We start from the raw sequence: 17,121 nt of genomic DNA on the forward strand, positions 1-17,121 counted from the left end.
CAAATTACCTCACTCAAGAAAAATGCTTACAACCTCAACAAGAAAATAAAATGGAAAAAGAAAGAAAAAATAAATATTTAAAATGGAGTTTAATCACTACATATTGCCAACCAAGAACCCACATAGAAAAATTAATGAACAAATATTGGTTCATTTTGAAAAATGACCCCATCCTAACAGACCATATACCTCAAAAACCAATGGTTATATATAGGAAAAATAGGAACATAGGAAATATGGTTGCACCCAGCAACACATCCATAAAACCAAAAATAATTAAAACAGACAATCCAAATCTATGGGGATGTTACCCGTGTACAGCATCTAAATGTCTCTGCTGTCAAATCATGAAAAAAGGAGCTAAAACTTTTTCCTCCAAAACCACAGGGGAAACATTCCCAATAAAATATACCTTCAACTGTAAATCTACATACATAATTTATCTCCTAGAATGCCCATGCGGCACACAATATGTGGGTCGAACAATACAAGAGATGCACTCCAGATTAAATAAACATCGGCACAATATTAAAAATGGCTATATGCAACACAGCATTTCAAAACATTATAATATTCAGCACAACAGGGATCACACAAAGATGACCCTCATCATTATAGACTCTGTTGATAATAAAGACCCAGAAGCATTAACGAAATTAACCAGAAGAGAAAGTTTTTGGATCTTCAAACTGGGCACTTTAGCCCCAGAAGGGCATAATTTAACATTGGACAATGTAGCCAGATAAGATCATTAAGTGTCAAATTTCTATAGAAGAAAAAAATTCCTTTTATATAAAAAATCCCTTTAAGAGAAAAAAATCCCTTTAAGAGAAATTAAGAAAAAATCTTTTATTTATAAAGATATTATAATATACACATCTTTAGTAGAAAAATAAACACAGTAGAAACATAGAGAACAAAATCTTAAAGAATTATACAAAGGAAAAATAAAACTCTCAAACGGATATTTATAAAATTATAAAAAAAAATTATTAACTTTATTTTAAATAATTTTTATCATATAATAAATTTCACCATATATTATTTATTTACATTACATATATAATACCCTTAAAGGGATTTTACAATTATAATTATATTTACAATAATCAATTTTATGAAACCAAATAAATTTTATCTCACCATACTTTGTATAAAGGAAGCAAAAGTTCCTAATTAATGGCACACCCATAAGAATAACACCTGTGCAACCCCTATATATATTCTGTTTGAGAAACACTCCTGTTATACCTGAGGAAGGCATTGATTTAATGCTGAAACGCGTTGTATTGAATAACAGGAGCAGTTTGATATATTCTGATATATTTTAATAATAAAACAACTTTAATATTAACGGAACATGTGTATTGTAAGCGCTCAATAGACCGATAATTCAACTACCTACTGATCTGTTTAGTGACCCCTGTGTTTGGACTTCTGCGTGTTTCCTGACTACCCTTCTGCCTGCTGTTTATATACCTCGCTGCCCGATCCGGATTTGACCTCTGCTTTGTTTTCTGATTACATCCTTGCCTGCGTGAATCTTTCCCTGTTTTGCATTTCCTGGTTTGACCCTGCCTGACGACTACTCTCATCGGACTGCAGCCTTCCACAGGTAGTGATCACCGGGGCCCTGTGTAATTCCAAATCCCTGTATAGGGGTTAAAGAGTTTCAGGGTTCTGGGGGTCCTGCTTGGTGAGTGGCTTCCCTCTAGCCTGTCCATTACATCCCACCTGAGTCAGTGGATCCAGGCAGGCGTTACAAATGTCCACAGTAAAATAATTTTATAGTATTTATTTTATCTTAGTCAAGTACTAGATTCACAGCTACACTGCTCAGTACTGCTGTGTAATATCCTAGGTGAAATCATTTTATAAAAGACCGAAAAAAACCTCTCTAAAACCAGATCTTTATTAATCAAAGTTAAAAAATATTATCAAAGCCATATAACACAGATAGCTATAACGGTCAATAAAGACACAGCAAATGTCATACAGGGGTGAATCTTTATTTTTATATAGCGCTAACATATTCCACAGCGCTTTACATACATCAGGAACGCTGTCCCCATTGGGGCTCACAATCTAAATTCCCTATCTGTATGTCTTTGGAGTGTGGGAGGAAACCGGAGAACCCGAAGGAAACCCACGCAAACACGAGGAGAACATACAAACTCCTTGCAGATGTTGTCCTTTGTGGGATTCGAACCCAGGACCCCAGCGCTGCAAGACTGCAGTGCTAACCACTGAGCCACCACAAGACTGCAGTGCTAACCAATGAGCCACCACAAGACTGCAGTGCTAACCACTGAGCCACCACAAGACTGAAGTGCTAACCACTGAGACACCGTGCCGCCGGGTGAATGCACTTCGGTAGGGTTATCTATATAGTGAGGGATAGCCCGGTGTACGCTGATTTGCTAATCTCTCAAGGTGGTGTTAGAGTATTAGCTTATGGGGCCAGGCTACAATTCCCTAGTCCAGAGTTCCCCAACTCCAGTCCTCAAGGGCCACCAACAGTGCATGTTTTTAGGATTTCCTTAGCATTACATGGGTGTTGGAATGATCACCTGTGCAGGTGAATAAATTATCACCTGTGCAATACTAAGGAAACCCTGAAAACTGCACTGTTGGTGGCCCTTGAGGACTGGAGTTGGGGACCCCTGCCCTAGTCTCACTCCATCCTAGCCGCGGAGGTTAATACACCCTAATGTTTTGGGTGCCCCCGCTCAACGTCGGCTATCCCTATCGACCCTATACTTTGTAGTGTGCCAAATTAATACCCATAGCCCAGAAAGGTGCAGTTTGTGCTGAAGTCAGAGATATTCAATCACTCATTGTACAGAGTCAGTATTAAGGATATTGCTAGAAGTACTAGTGTTGGTCATATATACGGTTCCCAAAGGGGACAACCTATACACAAAATCCCATTTAGGGACATACCAAAATGTTTAGAGATAGTTAATAGACAATCCTATATCATCCAATGACCAACAATTTATTGTGGGCCCATAAGCAAATAAGTCCCAATAAGGGTAAACCTATCTTGCTGGAGAATTGAATCCCGACGCGTTTCCCCCACTTTTTCTGGGGTTCATCAGGGGATGTTACCAAAACGTGAAAAATTCACTATACTTCAGGCCACCTTATAATGTTTAATGTTATGGATCTGTGCAGATATCCCAAAATGAACGTCCTCTTGAACAATGGAGAGAGGAATTCAGCAAACCCACCCAGTAAGTACGGGGCTGAGGGGGATCCGCATGCTAGACACAGAGGCTGCAGATGGAACAATGGTGAATAATGAAGGATACAAGTCAGATAATTAGTGCACATCATACACATTGTACACACGGAAACTTAATTTAATATTTTTTTTAAGTATTTTTCAAATATTAGTGCATATGAAAAATAACAAATATTCCAGAGAAGGAATATTTAGCAGTATCAGTCTGGTGGCAGCCTGTCATCCGTCACATCTTAGTATTGCAGGTTGTCTGCAGTAAGTGGAGCCCCTGTAATTAGCCAGCGTTTTCCTTCTCTGCATCTTTTCACTCCTCGTTGAGCAGCTTCATGACACATCACATAGGAGACAATGCTCCTCTGCAAAGTCTGTCCTGGGACCTCATCTGCCTGCAGATTGCTCCTGCTTGTGGCACAAATGCTATAAAGCGAGTTATCCAGAAAGTTGGAAGCCTCCTGCATAAAGATGAGTAACGATCCATGGAAAGGCAGCAGGATCCATCGAGTGCACGGTCTAATGGAGGAGCTGCGAGGGTTTAAGGGTATAAAAAAGAAGAACTTCTAAACAATAGCTTAGGTTGTAAATAGGATCAGATTGTTATTTTTGATTCTTGTGCTCAAAAGGCAGAAAGGATGAAATAAAGAAGAGAAGTAAGGAATAAAAGAATAAAGCAAGGAATGAGGGAAGGAAAGAAGAAAAATAAAGAAGAGAAGAAAAAGAAAGAAAGAAAGAGAAAAAGAGAAAGAAAGAAAGAAAAAGAGAAAGAAAAAGAAAGAAAGAAAGAAAGAGAAAAAGAAAGAAAGAAAAAGAGAAAGAGAGAATGAAAGAAAGAGAAAGAAAGAAAAAAAGAGAAAAAAAGAAAGAAGGAAAGAAAGAAAAAGAGAGAAAGAAAGAGAGAAGGAAAGAAAGAAAAAGAGAAAGAAAGAAAGAGAAAAAGAAAGAAAGAAAGAAAAAGAGAAAAAAAGAAAGAAAAAAGAGAAAGAAAGAAGGAAAGAAAGAAAAAGAGAAAGAGAGAAAGAAAGAAAAAAGAGAAAGAAAGAAGGAAAGAAAGAAAAATAAAGAAGAGAAGAAAAAGAAAGAAAGAACGAGAAAAAGAGAAAGAAAGAAGGAAAAAGAGAAAGAAAGAAAAAGAGAAAGAAAGAGAAAAAGAAAGAAAGAAAGAAAAAGAGAAAGAAAGAAAGAAAAAGAGAAAGAGAGAATGAAAGAAAGAGAAAGAAAGAAAGAAAAAAAGAGAAAGAAAGAAGGAAAGAAAGAAAAAGAGAGAAAGAAAGAGAGAAGGAGAGAAAGAAAGAAAGAAAAGAAAAAGAGAAAGAAAGAAAGAGAAAAAGAGAGAAAGAAAGAAAAAGAGAAAAAGAAAGAGAAAAAGAAAGAAAGAAAGAAAAAGAGAAAGAAAGAAAGAAAAAGAGAAAGAGAGAATGAAAGAAAGAGAAAGAAAGAAAAAAGAGAAAGAAAGAAAGAAGGAAAGAAAGAAAAAGAGAAAGAGAGAAAGAAAGAAAGAAAGAAAGAGAGAAAGAAAGAGAGAGAGAGAGAGAGAAAAATAGGGAAAGAAAACAAATTAAATGAAAGAAAAAAGTTTGAAAGAAGGAATATTTTAGTTAGAAATGAAGGAAGAATACAAGAGAGAAAGGAAGGATAGAAGATAGAAGGAAAGAAGGAAGGAAGGAAAGAAACAAAGAGAGAAAAAGAGAGATAAGATTTAATAAAGAGGGAATAGGATAGGATGAAATGAAGAAGGAAAGAAGGAAGTGAGGGAGGAAGAAAGTGATGAAGAATGCAAGAGAGAAAGAAAGGAAAGAAGGAAGGAAGGATGGAAGGAAGGGTGGGAGGACAGAAGAAAGTGATAAAGAGTACAAAAGAGAAAGAAAGGAAAGAAGGAAGGAAGGGAGGGAGAGAGGAAGGAAGGGAGAGAGGGAGTAAGGAAGAAAGTGATAAAGAGTACAAGAGAGAAAGAAAGGGAAGAAGGGAAGAGGAAGGAGAGATGGAAGGAAGGAAGGAAGGAAGGAAGGAAGGAAAAAGAAGGGAAAGAAAAAAGAAAGAATAGGATATGATAGGAAGATATGAGCAAGCGAGGAAGGGCCGAGGCATGGAAGGAAAAAAGGAAGGAAAAATAAAATAAAGGAAAGAAAGAATGTTGGAAGGAAAAAGAAGGACAGCAAGTAAAGAAAAAAGAAACAAGGAATAGGATATGACAGGAAGAAATGAGCAAGGAAGGGAGGTAGAATGGAAGAAAAGAAGAAAGGATGGAAGGAAGGAAGGAAAAAGAAGGGAACGAAAAAATGTATTGAGGAAGGGAGGTGACATGGATGGAAGGAAGAAAAAAGGAAGAAAGAAAGGAAGAAAAAATGAAACAAAGAAAAGAAGAAAAGAAGGAAGGTAGGAAGGAAAAAGAAGGGAAACAAGAAAAGAAAAAAGAAATAATGAATAGGATATGATAGGAAGAAATGAGCAAGGAAGGAAGGGAGGTGGAATGGAAGGAAGAAAGGAAGGAAGGAAGGAAGGAAGGAAGGAAGGAAGGAAGGAAAAATGATAAGAAGAATAAAAAGAAAGAAGGGATATGACATGAAGGAATAAATGAATAGGGCAAAAGAGGAAGGAAGTAAATAAGGGAGGAAGAGGGAGAAAGAAACAAGGAAAGAAAGCAGTGAGCTGATGTCATTGAGGAGATGTGTGATAGTTGTGTGATACACTTTATTTTTATGTGTCTTTTTACACTTTCCTGCTCCAGGCTCGGGGAGAGTCTGCCTTGCCTGCGTGTGTTATTTCATTCTGCAGTGTATGAAGGTGCAGTAATGACAGCTGGTCCTGTATCGGGGGAAATGTGAGGCCAATTTGAGGGCCGTTCATGTATCGGGGGCACTGCGATGCCGATCCGAGGGCCGTTCATGTATCGGGGGCACTGCGATGCGGATCCGAGAGTCGTTAATGTATCGGGGCACTGCAATGCCAATTTGAGGGCCGTTTATGTATCGGGGGCACTACGATGCCGATCCGAGGGCCGTTCATGTATCGGGGGCACTGGATGCCGATTCGAGGGCCATTCTTGTATCGGGGGCACTGCGATGCCGATTCTAAGTCCGGTCCTGTATCAGAGTCACTGCGATGCTGATCCGAGGGCCGATCATGTATCGGGGGCACTGTGATGCCGATCCGAGGGCCGGTCATGTATCGGGGGAACTGCAGTGCCGATCCGAGGGCCGGTCATGTATCGGGGGCACTGCAATGCCGATCCGAGGGCCGGTCCTGTATTGGGGTCACTGCGATGCCGATCCGAGGGCCGGTCATGTATCGGAGTCACTGCAATGCCGATCCGAGGGCTGGTCATGTATCGGGGGCACTGCGATGCCGATCCGAGGGCCTGTCCTGTATCGGGGGCACTGCGATGCCGATTCGAGGGCCGATCCTGTATTGGGGTCACTGCGATGCCGATTCTAAGTCCGGTCCTGTATCAGAGTCACTGCGATGCTGATCCGAGGGCCGGTCCTGTATTGGGGGCACTGTGATGCCGATCCGAGGGCCGGTCCTGTATCGGGGGCACTGCGATGCCGATCCGAGGGCCGGTCCTGTATCGGGGGCACTGCGATGCCGATCCGAGGGCCTGTCCTGTATCGGGGGCACTGCGATGCCGATCCGAGGGCCTGTCCTGTATCGGGGGCACTGCGATGCCGATCCGAGGGCCAGTCCTGTATCGGGGGCACTGCGATGCCGATCCGAGGGCCTGTCCTGTATCGGGGGCACTGCGATGCCGATTCGAGGGCCGGTCTGAACTAAGAACCTTCCATAAACCCTTCTGTCATCTCCATTTAGGCTCACGCTTGAGATGTACTTTCTGGAGAGCCGAGAATATGAAAGATTAAAGTGAGAACATTGCTTTTTAATGGAGCGATGTTTTATTGAGATCATTAGGAAAATCTTTATTATAAACAAAGATTCCAATGAACGGTGAAAGAGGGAGAAAGAACAAATGAGATTAGAGCCCGCGCCGGACCCGATACACTGCAGCCCTTATTGGAAATTAATAACACCTGCTTGTTAAGTAGATTACTCCAAAATGACTGACTAAATTGCGGTTGTGTATAATATTAGAGCGATATTAATGGAAGGGATGCTTTTCTAAAATCTCACAACTTCTAATCAAAAATCACTCTATATGCAAATTTTTCCCTATCACTCTGCGTGTTAATTAGGATGGCAACGCAAGGTACTGGAATCAAAGGACACCGAGCGGAGGCGCCGGCGGTGCACATACACAGAGCAGCAAACCCTACCGCGAGGGTCGTCACCGTCTCAGGGTCACCGGAAAGGCTCCTGTACTCCAAGACAATGTCATCGGATTGTCAGTGAACCAATGTCTTGTGAGATTCCAGCGAATAATATGTCACCCCTTTTAAATATATTTCCAATTTTTTTATGTCTGATTTAAATACAGAGACTCAAGGTTAGGCTGCTGTCACATTCCCGTCTTTTTCCAGCAGTCACAATCCGTTTTGTGACTGATGCGACTGATCCATTGCAGATAGTGTGAAAACTGATGCGACATTTCCTGTGAAAAAACGGATCCGTTGTAAACTTATCTTCTATGTTAAAACGATATGAACCGATCCCGGGGGATAAGAGAGGAGAGAGAGTGAGAGAGAAAGAGAGCAAGAGAAAGAAAGAAAGAGAGAAAGAGAGAGCGAAAGAGAGAGCGAAAGAGAGAGAAAGAAAGAGAGAAAGAGAGAGAAAGAGGGAGAAAGAGAGAAAGAGAGAAAGAAAAAGAGAATGAGAGAAAGAGAAAGAAAGAGAAATAGAAAAAGAGGAAGAATGAGAGAAAGAGAGAGATGGGGAGAAAAAGAGAGAGAGGGAAGAGAGAGAGAAAGAAAGAGAGAAAGAGAGAGAAAGAAAGAGAGAGAAAGAAAGAGAGAAAGAGAGAGAGAGAGAAAGAAAGAGAGAAAGAGAGAGAAAGAAAGAGAGAGAAAGAAAGAGGGAGAAAGAGAGAAAGAGAGAAAGAGAGAAAGAAAAAGAGAATGAGAGAAAGAGAAAGAAAGAGAAATAGAAAAAGAGGAAGAATGAGAGAAAGAGAGAGATGGAGAGAAAAAGAGAGAGAGAAAGAGAGAGGGAAGAGAGAGAGAAAGAGAGAGAAAGAGAGAGAGGGAAGAGAGTGAGAGAGAAAGAGAGAGAAAGAGAGAGGGAGAAAGAGAGAGAGAAAGAGAGGAAGAAAGAGAGAGAGAGAAAGAGAGAGAGACAAACAGAAAGAAATAGAGAGAAAAAGAGAAATAGAAAAAGAGAATGAGAGAAAGAGAGAGAGGGAGAGAAAGAGAGAAAGAAAGAGAGAGAGAAAGAGAGAGGGAAGAGAGAAAGAGAGAGAGGGTGAAGAGAGAGAGAGAAAGAGAGAGAAAGAAAGAGAAAGAGAGAGAGGGAAGAGAGAGAAAGGAGAGAAAAAGATAAAGAGAAAGAGAAAGAAGGGAGAGAGAAAAAGAGAGTAAGAGAGAGAAAGAGAGATAAAGAGAAAGAAGAGAGAAAGAGAGAGAGAAAGAGAGTGAAAGAGAAAGGGAAAAAGAGAGAAAGAGATAAAGAGAGAGAAAGAGAAAGAGAGAAAGAGAAAGTGAAAAAGAGAGAAAGAGAGAGAAAGAGAGAGAAAAAGAGAGAGAGAAAGAGACAGAAAAAGAGAGAGAGAAAGAGAATGAGATAAAGAGAGAGGGAGAGAAAGAGAGAGAGAAGGAAAAGAGAGAGAAAGAGAGAGGGAGGGAGAGAGGGAAGAGAGAGAGAGAAAGAGAGAGAGAGAAAAAGAGAAGAGAGAGAGAAAAAGAGAGAAGAGAGAGAGAGATGAGAGAGAATTTTTGTGACCAGAATTGACAGTCGATCTGAGCATGCCCAGAGTAAAAAAAAATGGATCCTGTGACGACATGGATTCTCATGGGTTAAAGTTTCTTAACATTCAGCCAGACGTATTGTTCTTTTGTGTAGTAACTCATGTTTGCTAAACTATTGTTTGGGACCAGACCCTTCGGAGCAATCATTGTAATGTAGTTGTGTATTGCTAATCTAATGTAAATTACCTTAGTAGCCATTGTCGAGTCTGTGACTTGCAGACTCCATGTAGATATCCTCAGTCTTTCTATGCACACCATTTAAATGAACATTATCCATGCAGCTTGAAATTCATCCAATGGGAGAAGCAATCTTGTCCAACCAATCCGATGAGGACGCAGTGTATCCAAGTGGAAGGCTGTGGCTATAAAAGGGATTTTTTTAAGTCATCAGGTTGTTGTTGATGGATGTGCATGATCCAGCCTAAGCTCTTAAGAGCTGGCTAGAGGATCAGGATACCTTGTGGCTTCAATCTAGGGACTTCGGTTCCGATTGGAGACCACATCCACAGTCTAGGGATTTCGACTCTGGCTGCCAGGATTATATCATCATACCAGAGACTACTTAAGGAGGACACTCAGGTTGGGACAATTTGGTTGCCTAATACAGACTTTGTAGACTTCAGCCAGCTTCCTAAATCTGGCGTTATTCCAGTCACGGTGGGTGCCCGCCGAAAGCGGGGTGCTGCTGGATTGGAGTAAATAGCCCTGGAAGCTCTGAGGCACGGACATTCTAAATCCCTGGTGAGCAGCGGAAGGGGGAGACTCTGTTGCCTGATACATTTGTGTGTTTTGCTGGTTATGTGTTATGTGCCGTTAATGTTTTAGGGATCCAATAAAGTCTAATTATTGTGGTTCCCTCACCCTGTGTTGTCTGAGTAGTGTTCCGCCCACGGTTAAGGAGCTCGTGCGTTCAGTTGGGATGAGCCCTGAGCCACGCTGTCTTTCTAAAGCCGGCCGGATCAGCGGACGAGAGCACCCACTGAGCCCCGTGTCTCCACAGATCCGTCAACTGATTCTGTCATTTCCCGGATGATGACGGATTCCGGCACCCATAGGCTTCCATTATAACTAAGGATAGATGCCGACGGATCCGTCGCTTTCTGTTTTTTCGATGCACAATAAAAACATTGCATTGTGTGTTGCTTCTGCCCAACGGTCAGTCATTCCACAACTAATCTGTCGCGGGATGCAATGCAGGGCCATCAGTCACAATCCCTCGTTAATACTGTACAAGTCTATGGGGAAAAAACTGAATCCTGCAAATTATTTTGCAGGATACCGTATTTTCTCAAGGAGACGGATTGCAACTGATGAAAAAAGACGAAAGTGTGAAAGCAGTCTCATGTTCACTTTCCGTTGGCATCTGACGTAGGATGAAGGCACCTCCCATCTCATAGCGGCTCAGGCTGTCCTGGTGCGCCATGCTTTACACCGATTAACAAAGGAGGATGGATGTCAACAGTTATTTGGCCTTTAACAGTGGACACCTCCCCAAGTGGGTCATCAACGTCCCTTACGGCCAATACTGGAGGGTGCGTAAGAACTGCTCTAGAGATTTGTATTTCATCCAGGAATCTGCCATTTTGAAAAGACGCTTTTTACAAAAAGGGTACCCTCGGAAACTCCTACAAGACGCATTCAGGAGAACCAACTGCCTAGATCAAGAATTTTGCATTGAGAAGATAAATAAGGGGACAAATATAAACACAAAGGAGACATCCAACTTCAATAAATGGAGTCTGGTGACTACGTTTTGCCGCCCTAGAAAACTGATTCAGGGACTATTAAATAAATTCTGGTTCATTTTAAGAGGTAATCCTATACTCTCGAGAAACCTACCAGACAAACCCCTGATTATTTTTAGAAAAACTAAATGTTTACGCAACATGTTAGCTCCTAGCAATATATCAATAAGAACTGTCCCTAATAAAGACAAAGTCATTCCTAGTAATTGTAATCGGGATAAAGAAAATCTGGGCTGCTATCCCTGCGGTGTGCCGAAATGCCGCTGCTGTGACGTCATCGTTAAAGGTAAAAAATCCTTTACCTCCCATACAACCGTTGCGACTTAAGGGGGCTTTACACGCTGCGGCATCGCTAATGCGGAGTCGTTGGGGTCACGGAATTTGTGACGCACATCCGGCCGCATTAGCGATGTTGCTGCGTGTGACACCGATGAGCGATTTTGCATCGTTGCAAAAACGTGCAAAATCGCTCATCGGTGACATGGGGGTCCATTCTCGATTATCGTTACTGCAGCAATAACGATGTAGTTCGTCACTCCTGCGGCAGCACACATCGCTATGTGTGACGCCGCAGGAACGAGGAACCTCTCCTTACCTGCCTCCCGGCCGCTATGAGGAAGGAAGGAGGCGGGCGGGATGTTCCGGCCACTCATCTCCGCCCCTCCGCTTCTATTGGGTGGCCGCTCAGTGACGTCACTGTGACGCCGCACGGACCGCCCCCTTAGAAAGGAGGCGGTTCGCCGGTCACAGCGACGTCGCCGGGCAGGTAAGTAGTGTGACGGGTCTGCGCGATGTTGTGCGGCACGGGCAGCGATTTGCCATTGTCGCACAACAGATGGGTGCGGGTACCCATGCTAGCGATATCGGGACCGATATCGCAGCGTGTAAAGTAGCCTTTATTCCATCAATCATAGGTTGAACTGCCAGCCCATGTACTGTGTGTAGTTTATCTCTAGAGTGCACGTGTGGCCTCCAATATGTGGGCCGCACGGTGCAAACCATGCACGCTCGACTCAATAAAGACAGGCATAATATTCAGACAGGCTACCAGTTACATAGCCTCCAAACATTATAACACTTTTCATGGTAGAAACCCTAAGCTAATGAAACTCACCATTCTAGACAGGGTAGCTGATACTGATCCTGATCGTTTTAATAGCCTAATAAAAAAAGAGAGCTATTGGATTTTTAACCCCTTCACGACCTGGACGGATATATCTGTCATCGAGCGTGTCCCGTTAAGCCCCGCCCCCTGCCGCGGGCAGGCGGCGGCGGTCGGCACACATGTCAGCTGTTTTCAACAGCTGACATGTGTGCTTGCTAGCCGCGGGTGGAATCGCTTCCACCCGCGGCCATTAACCCCTTAAACCTTGCTGCCAAAGTCTGGCAGCAAGATCTATATGCGCGCGGCCATGTTTTTTACTTACCGCCACCCCCACCGGCAGTCACATGCGTGATCACGTGACTATCGGTGGTTGCCATCGTAGCACAGGGTCATGTGATGACGCCTGCAGCTATGAAGTATAACTTTCTTTTTCCCTCGGCTGCGAGCAGAGAGAAACAGAAAGTTCCTGAATCTACTGTTTACAGCTGTATAGCTGTGATCAGCAGATAGATAATAGCGATTGGATTGCTGATCGCTATAGCCCCCTAGGGGGACTAGTAAAATAAAAACAAAAAGTAAAAAAAAAAGTTTTAAAAATTAAAAAAAAAAAAAAAAACCTAAAAGTTCAAATCACCCCCCTTTCCCCCCATTGAAAATTAAAGGGTTAAAAAATAAATAAATATACACATATTTGGTATTGCCGCGTTCAGAAATGCCCGATCTATCAAAATATAAAATCAATTAATCTGATTGGTAAATGGCGAAGTGGCAATAAAATTCCAAACGCCAAAATTACGTTTTTTGGTCGCCGCAAGTTTTACACAAAATGCAATAACAGGCGATCAAAACGTAACATCTGTGCAAAAATGGTACCATTAGAAACATCAGCTCGAGACGCAAAAAATAAGCCGTCACATAGATCCCAAAAAGTAAGAACTCTACGTGTTTCGGAAAATGGCGCAAAACGTGCGCCACTTTTATTGGACAAACTTGTGAATTTTTTTTAACCCCTTAGATACAAGTAAACCTATACATGTTTGGTGTCTACAAACTCGCACCGACCTCAGGCATCCCATGGATACATCAGTTTTACCATATAGTGAACACCGTAAATAAAACATCCCAAAAACTATTGTGCCATCACACTTTGTTTGCAATTTTTCCGCATTTGGAATTTTTTTGCTGTTTTCCAGTACACCATATGGTAAAAATTATGGTTTCATTTAAAAGTACAACTTGTCCCGCAAAAAACAAGCCCTCATATGGCAAGATTGACAGAAAAATAAAAAAGTTACGGCTCTCGGAAGAAGGGGAGCAAAAAACAAAAACGCAAAAACGGAAAGTGCCCTGGGGCTGAAGGGGTTAAATTGGGGACGTTAGCACCTAAGGGGCATAATCTTACTATTGATAATGTCACAAAATATTAATTTGACATTCCCCCTTGTTAAGATCAAACTAATCTTGTTTTTTTTAATTGGTTTCCTTGGTACCATTGGGATATATTGCTAATAAGGTGCTGGTTGCATAAAAAAAAATATTTTTTTTTTCTTAAAAAAATATTTTTAAATGTTTATTTTATAATTAATTAGACGATGACGTGCTCATCCGTGTGCGTTGGTTATGTGCACGCATCAGCACGTCTTCATTCCCCCCTCTTTTTTGTTTCTGTTTTTGGCTTTTTTAATTCTGCTCATTTTAACTGTGTTGTTTTCCATGAAATGTTGATCAGTGGTTCATTGGTTAATTTTGGTTCTAATTATGATCAGGCACACCACCCAATTGTCATGTTTTCTCAGCTATATATGTCACTTCCACGTCTTCACCCTCTAATCACCTGATGAAGACAGCAATCAGCTGGCGAAACGCGTAGTGGCCATTGGAGGGTTTTTAAACTAAATAAAAGGTTTGTAATTTTAAAATCCTCCCTGTCTTCCATATCTGACCGCTACTCCGTTATTTTCACATGGTTTACACTGAAGCTTTGCTGCCTAAGGACATACAGTCTATAACAAAACTAAGTACATGCCTCACATTCCTGTAAAGAAAGAAAGAAAAAGATTAACAGAAAGATGGAATAGGAAGAAAAGAGAAAGTAAGGAAGGAAGGGATAAAGAGTGCAAGAGAGGAAGAAAGGGAAGAAGGAAGGAAGGAAGGAAGGAAGGGAGGAAGAGTACAAGAGAGGAAGAGAGGAAGGAAGGAAAGAAACAAATGGAAGGAAGAAAGAAAGAAAAAGAAGGAGGAAGGTAGAAAAGGGATGAAGGGATGAAGAGTGCAAGAGAGGAAGAGAGGAAGGAAGGAAAGAAACAAAAGAAAGAAAGAAAGAAAGAAAGAAAGAAAGAAGGAAGGAGGAAGGTAGAAAAGGGATGAAGGGATGAAGAGTGCAAGAGAGGAAGAAAGGGAAGAAGGAAGTAAGGAAGGAAGGAAGGGACGAAGAGTACAAGAGAGGAAGAGAGGAAGAAAGGAAAGAAACAAAAGGAAGGAAGAAAGAAATAAAAGAAAGAAGGAGGAAGGTAGAAAAGGGATGAAGGGATGAAGAGTGCAAGAGAGGAAGAAAGGGAAGAAGGAAGGAAGGAAGGAAGGGAGGAAGAGTACAAGAGAGGAAGAGAGGAAGAAAGGAAAGAAACAAAAAGAAGAAAGGAAGAAAGAAAGAAAGAAAGAAAGAAAAAAGGAGGAAGGTAGAAAAGGGATGAAGGGATGAAGAGTGCAAGCGAGGAAGAAAGGGAAGAAGGAAGTAAGGAAGGAAGGGAGGAAGAGTACAAGAGAGGAAGAAAGGGAAAAAGGAAGGAAAGAAGTAAGGAAGGGAGGAAGAGTACAAGAGAGGAAGAGAGAAAGAAAGGAAAGAAACAAAAGGAAGGAAGAAAGAAAGAAAGAAAGAAAGAAACAAAGAAAGAAACAAAGAAAGAAACAAAGAAGGAGGAAGGTAGAAAAGGGATGAAGGGATGAAGAGTGCACGAGAGGAAGAAAGGGAAAAAGGAAGGAAAGAAGTAAGGAAGGAAGGAAAAATGTTATGATTGTATATGTGACGGTGCGGATTCCTTTAGTGGACATACACACATACATACACACACACACACACACACACACACACATATATATATATACACACACACATACATACACACACACACACACACACACACACACACACATATATATACATATACATACACACACACACACACACAGCTTTATATATTAGATATATATACTGTATATGCATTACAGGGTGTATGAAGGACGATGCGGAGCTCGGTTTTGCCTACATTTGCTTCCATCCATTTCTGATATGAATCACCTTGAGGTGGGCTCTGGGTCCGGAGCATCTCGCCCTTTCTTAGGGTCACTGAGCAGGTGATACATTGTGGCTTTTGGTTGTACCTGTTGGCGATACATTGTTTCCACGCGAGTAATTCAGGATTTCTACAACAGTTGCATACTTCCATGTGAGCCTGGTTATGGCTGACCCACGTCTCCTTGAAATATCCTTTAATATTTTCTGCAGCTGGGAGAGATTTCTTTGTGATTCCTAGAACTTGGGAAGTGAATTTCTTATTTCTAATTCTTGGCACAAGTGAAGCTCCTGGGTCTTGGCTGAGAATCTAAAACTGGGCCCCTAAGTATTGCAATTATTAATAGTCTTAGTCGTTCCTCACATGCGGCAGAGGGTTCTTTTAAGTTAAGTAATCTTTGAAAGCTTAAAAAGGATTTCTTATGAATATATCCCCTGTCTATGTGCACTATTGGGGGTAGGGATGTCATAGAGAGGGGACGTACTACAGGGATTATATGTATGAGCTAGAAGGAAGGGATCCTCTATGATAGTGTAATGCCGGGGTCACACGGGATGATCTATCGTGCGATCGTACCTGCCTCCGTCGTTTGTGCGTCACGGGCAATTAGTTGCCTGTGGTGCACAAAGTTGTTTACCCCGTCACACGCACTTACCTCCCGGACGACCTCGCTGTGGGCGGCGAACATCCACTTCCTGAAGGGGGAGGGACGTTCAGCGTCACAGCAACGTCACACAGCGGCCGCCCAATAGAAGCGGAGGGGCGGAGATGAGCGGGACGTAATATCCCACCCACCTTCTTCCTTCCGCATTGCCGGCGGCCGCAGGTAAGCTGTTGTTCGCCGTTCCCGGGGTGTCACGCGGAGCGATGTGTGCTGCCTCGGGAACAATGAACAACCGGAGCACAGAAGGAGGAACGACATTTTGAAAATGAACGAGCAACGATAAGGGGAGTATTTTTGCTCGTTCACAGTCGCTCCTAGGTGTCACACGGTACGATATGTCAAACGATGCCGAATGTGCGTCACTAACGACGTGACCCCGACGACATATCGCCCAATATATCGTACCGTGTGACACCGGCATAAGAGTGGTGCTATCACGGGTGACAGACCGTCCTGTGGTTTCCGGCAATAGAAGGTCACAGCGTTTGGCTGCACAAACTGACCCCTGATTTTCTAGTGTACTAGGTATCTTCTCTGCTGGGCACCACAGGACTGTCTGTTACCCATCACAGATATTTTCTAACATTGAATATATGACATTTGAATTGCATTACTGCTATATGGAATATAGTTATAAAAATTAAGGTAATTAGCGCATAAATTTGCCAATTCATGAGAGCCCAGCAGCCACGTCAAGGCGTCTTTCCTTGATGGGACCCTAATCCTATATCATGCCTCTTTCCTGCCCTCTTTTATGACATAACGTTGATCTTATAGGACAGATTCTGTATTCTTGGTTAATATCTCATCAGTCTTTGTGTTTTGGGGTCTCCTTTGCCCCCGAACACTCCACATCTTTTTGTTGCATTTTTGCAGAATATACAGAAACAAATGGAATAAAGCCTTTGACTCGTCCCATAACAAACTAAATCCGACAGGGCATTTTTAGACCACGGCGCAAAAAAATCTGATAAAGCGTGTCTTTTAGGGAATGAATTATAATTGCTGCTCCGGTAAGAGGGCGCATTACGCTAATAGCCACTGGACGAGTAATGTGTCTGAGCCGGCGCCGGCGCCTCCGATGAGTCCTTCTGTAACTTATATTAACTACTTCATCATTCTTGAAAACACCTCTGAGCCTCACGGAGCTGAGCGGCTTTCTAAGACAATGGGATGAGATACCCCGGATACTCTCATCCATGATAATGAAAGCCATATTATATT

This window comes from Anomaloglossus baeobatrachus, chromosome 12, assembly GCF_048569485.1.
Source record: "Anomaloglossus baeobatrachus isolate aAnoBae1 chromosome 12, aAnoBae1.hap1, whole genome shotgun sequence".
NCBI lineage: Eukaryota > Metazoa > Chordata > Amphibia > Anura > Aromobatidae > Anomaloglossus > Anomaloglossus baeobatrachus.